The following is a 5,000-nucleotide window of genomic DNA, read 5'->3' on the forward strand; positions in this document are numbered from 1 at the left end:
GGGGTGCAAAGGGGGCAACCCACAAGGCACTTTGCCAGGATGGTGGGTGGAGATGGAGATGGAGGAGGGTGGGTTCGGGGGTTTGGGGGTGTTGAGCTGGCGGACAGCGACGCTGGTGTTGCCTAAACTGGCGATGAACACAACATTACGTTTGTGCACCATTCCGTGTACTTCCGTGATCGTGGCCTCTGCACCCATGCGGGCTGTTCGGTCCTGCTGGGCTGCTGGCGGCGGAGGCCGTGGCATCATCATCCTCATCGTTGGAGAAACGTTTAGTGATCGATTGCGCAGGTCCCGTGCAGGAGGAGGAGGAGGAGGACCAGGACCCTGAGCAGCAGCACCAGTGAGCGGTGTGTGTGCGTGTGTGCGTGTATCTCTGAAGCTCCTTGATTCTGAGCTTCTTACTCATGTACATTACCCCACTTGTTGAAGGTCCCTGCAGCCCTGAATGAAACTGCATGGGGTCCGTCAGGGACTGTGGCCCCTAGGGGCAAGACCCCCCCAGGGACCCACAGTTGAGAATGGCCCTTGTGCACGGACGAGCAGCATCCACGGTCGCATTCCTCCGTTAGAGGCTGGAATTAGGGTGTTTATGTGCGTCGTGTGGTGACGTGTGGAAAGAGATATGTGGTTTTTGTGCTCCTCAGGCTCGGACATTTGGTTACAGTTGTGAATCCCTTTTTTTTTTTTCTCGAAGCGAAGAAGTGTTCTGCCTTCTCGATCTCGGCGCTTGGCATACCAACATGATGAGTTTGTGTTTGTAATTAACCCCGACCAAAAAATGTTATTGTGAAACAAGTTATTGACGTCCAGATTGTCGTTGTACAAGTGGTCTTAGGACATTTGTTATTTGTATTTGTAATTAACTCCGACCAAAAAATGTTATTGTGAAACAATTTATTGACTGCCAGATTGTCGTTGTACAAGAGGTCTTAGGACATTCGTTATTTGTGTTTGTAATCAACTCCGACCAAATTTTTTTTATTGTGAAACAAGTTATTGACGTCCAGATTCTCATTGTACAAGAGGTCTTAGGACATTCGTTATTTGTGTTTGTAATCAACTCCGACCAAAAACTGTTATTGTGAAACAAGTTATTGACGTCCAGATTCTCATTGTACAAGTGGTCTTAGGACATTCGTTATTTGTGTTGTGTGTCATCCGGAGGGAGTAAAACACGACCACGTGAGGCTTTCTGGGAACGGGCCTCTCTTGAATGGGGCCAGGAGGAGCCTGGGAACCCACTGATGGAGGCTGAGGTCCGGCTGGACCCCTCAAAGGATCCTATCAACCGACCAGAAACCCTGGCGCCGGCCACAATGATGTTTGGGTACAAACACGCGCGTACATACACACGCACGCGGATCGATGGCGCAGTGGTACCGTTCGCAACCGATAATCCAGCGGTCCAAGTTCGGTTCCCGCCCAGGGATGAAATAGTTTCAGCATCGCTGCACTGCGAGCCGGCACTCTAACTCTCTTGGGCAAGGAATTGTGCGTGTAAAGTCACAGTATTACCTATAGATCGGGCATAAATGAACTTCGAGCTCTCATCCTGAAGGGGAATAGCAGTCGGTCACGAGTCCAACACGTGATCCAAGATCATGGTGAATCACACACAAACACACGCTCATATGCACACACACAGAGGGTTATATATTGCGTGTATGTGTGCGCGTGCATATGTGTAGTTATCTTGATTTTTCATATTCGTTCATTGCGACCGCACGGTCGCACCCGTTCTCGTGACGGGTGTTCGGTGGGCGTAGGAGTCGCCGCCCACGAGTCGGGGAGGGAGGGAGAGAGGTCGCCCTTGATACGGGAGGAGGCACCGAGGGCGTGTATGTCCTACTGTTCAAGGGCGACATATGGGTGTACATACATAACACATTCATTAGGTGATTGGCAAACGTTGTAGAATTCTTTTTGATTTATTGAGTTATTTAATTTGCCTATTTATTGATTAATTTGATTATTTATTTATTTTGTTCATGTGGCTTCGTAATGGACTACTGAGCGAAGTTGGGTCCAAGACAAAAATAATAATAATAATGATATTGTGATATAACAATAATGATAGTAATAATGATAATAGTAATAATAATAATAGTAATAATAATAATAGTAATAATAGTAATGATTAATGATTATAATAATGATAATAATAATGATAATGATAATGAACTAGTCGTCGTCGTCGTGATCATCATCGTCATCGTCGTCGTCATCGTCATCTTCGTCGTCGTCGTCATCACCATCATCAATCATCATCATTCCTCCATTGTGAATATGCCTATCACCGTTCCCCATGTTTTACTGACTGTCAGGCAAGATTCTATTATTTTTCTATCAGGATAGTGGACACACGATTTTGCTCAACTTTGGAGTCTTCCCCAGACTGTAGGGGCCGGAAAGGGGTTTCACTCAACTGAAATAAATCGCGAGGCTGCTGGCGGGCTGCAAGAACACATTCAAAAAGCTGATCGAAATGACCTCGAGATGTCTTCTTCCGTAAAATTCCAGAAACATGCAAGCACGGCTATTGAAACATGAAACTTTATACATGATAACATAAAAACATAAGAACATAAGAATAAAGGAGACTGCAAGAGGCCATAAGGCCTACACTAGGCAGTTCCATGTCCATTACCACCTGTCATCCCCATCCATAAAGTTGTCTAACCGTTTCTTAAAACAGCCAATATTGTCAGCGCTCCCTATATCATGGTTACTAAGTCTATTCCATTCGTTGATTGACCACCCTATAAATAAACCGATTCTTTCCTTATATCATAGTATTATTACTAAATGATTATACTATTATTACTGTATAACCTAACCTAGCCTTACCTAACTTAACCTAACAGAAAAAGGATAGATTAAAAAATGAAAAATGTATATGCGTAATCTAGGAATTGAAATCATCATTGATTCCGTCGGCGAGGTGTGTGTGTGCGCGTGATTCACCATGGTCTTGGATCACGTGTTGGACTCGTGATCGACAGCTTTTTCCCTCCCGGAAGAGAGCTCAGAGCTCGTATATGACCGATCTATGGGTAATGCTGTGACCTTACACGCACACACACATACCCAACTCCCCGCCCACGAGAGTTGGAGTAACGACTCACAGCGCAGCGATACTGAAATTATTTCAGCCCTGGGCGGGATTCGAACCCGGACCGCCGTAGTGGCGGCCGGGAACTCTAACCACTGCGCCATCGAGTGTGTGTGTGTGTGTGTGTGTGGAGGGGGACGTGTTCATTCAGCTGAATAAAATTCCTTGGCACAGCTAAAGTCAATGGCCAAAGCCGGCAACGTTTATGGAGATCGTTTAAACGTTTCGCACAGCTCAGAACTTTGATGGTTTTATTCTAGCTAACCTCAGGGTAACGTTTATTTATTATCATTATTAATCATTATTATTATTATTATCATTATTTATTATTTCATTATTATAATTTTTATTATTATTTTTGCTGTTATTGTTATTACTATTATTACCATTGTTACTGTTGTTGTTACTATTATAATAATAATAATTATTATTATTATTTATTTTAATTTATTTTCATTGATATTTTGCGTGTGTGGGCCGTATATTATTGCTGTTATCATCATCATTATTATTACCATTATTACTGTTATTGTTACTATTATAATTATTATTATTATTATTATTATTATTTATTTTTGTTTATTTATTTATTTATCTTTTGCGTGTATGGGCCGTAACGGGTTTCGTAAACAACGTCTCCACGAAATCCGTTTTGTCCAGATCCAGGTGATTTCATTCAGCCTTCAAGGACTTTTGAATCCTTTTGGGCCAAGTAGCCTCCCTACAACTAATCTCCATGGGCACATTTTTTTTCCTTTCCTTCCTTCAACTCTCTATGTTCCGAGTAGACCTGTGATTCTCAATATTTTTCACTCCATTCACCCCTTTCCGTCAATTCTCAACATTTGCTTGTGACTCCCCTTCATCTATCTCGCAATTTCTACCACAAAGTAGAGAGAGAGAGAGAGAGAGAGAGAGAGAGAGAGAGAGAGAGAATGTCCGTGTTGACGGAAAGAAGACGACGATCTTTTGTCTAGTGTGAAGTCCACTCAAGGGTCTAGAGAAAGCAAGGCTGAAACCCCGTAGGTTGGAAAACTGAGTAACTTTTAATCTCGCCCTTTATTCGAAAATTTAAAACTCCTTTTATCTCACACTGCCACTCCATACTCCCCTTCACACGCCACACACTCTACCCCACTCCTCCTCCTCCCCTTATCCCATAGGACGATACGTACAAAAGGCCCATTTCACTAGCCTTCTCTTCAATGTAGTGTCTCAGCTAGTAGGGCGCTTCCGTATCGCGGTTGGACTGCTACAAAGGACGAGTCTCTCATTGACGTAGATTACAAAGGTTCTCAACCTTTTTACCCGTTTTCTATGCACCCCGAGAGTGATCAGACCATCGACCCGTACCTCCATTAACCTGGCACAGAAAATGGAACGGTAATATATTAATACTAATTAAATATACAAACGTCATCTCAGTGGATCAAATGGTTCAAATTGTAATGACTTATTCGTCAGTTAAGTATCAACATTAAAATTAATGTACGATGTTATCTCTCTGCAGACTTAAATGTTTGAGTAATCTTTCGCTAGACATCTAAGTACCACCTGAAAACCGTCCCGCGAAACCCCTGGGGGGTTCACGACGAACCCCCCAGGTTAAGAAGAACCCCCTGATGGAGAAGCAAGGACAGGCTACGGAGCGGCCTTCGTGAGAGAGAGAGAGAGAGAGAGAGAGAGAGAGAGAGAGGGAGGGAGGGAGGGAGGGAGAGAGAGAGAGAGGGATGGAGGGAGAGAGAGGGGGGAGGGAGGGAGGGAGCCCCGCGTGCTTCGTCAGGTGGCAACAAAGGCCCAGAATGTGGGTCGTCGCCGTCGTCGTCGTCGTCCTTGAGTGACGAAGGGTCGAGTCTGTGTCTCGTTCCAAGTGCCACTTGCTGCT

General features: G+C 44.3%; 1 protein-coding gene across 8 annotated transcripts in view; it reads left to right on the top strand.

The window, feature by feature from the left end:
- LOC143037662 (uncharacterized) overlaps window positions 1-5,000 on the top strand; it is a 19,648-nt gene that overhangs the window by 321 nt on the left and 14,327 nt on the right. The window contains exon 1 of one of the 8 annotated variants that reach the window (XM_076206184.1): window positions 89-350. The exons of 6 other annotated variants lie outside the window; for them this stretch is intronic. The gene's annotated coding sequence lies outside the window, so the exon portion shown is untranslated. Of the gene's footprint in view, window positions 1-88; window positions 351-5,000 lie in introns of those variants that run through there. One more of the 8 variants, XM_076206181.1, reaches the window with a different exon arrangement.

This window comes from Oratosquilla oratoria, chromosome 23, assembly GCF_046742065.1.
Source record: "Oratosquilla oratoria isolate Oo_2021 chromosome 23, ASM4674206v1, whole genome shotgun sequence".
Classification (NCBI taxonomy): Eukaryota; Metazoa; Arthropoda; class Malacostraca; order Stomatopoda; family Squillidae; genus Oratosquilla; species Oratosquilla oratoria.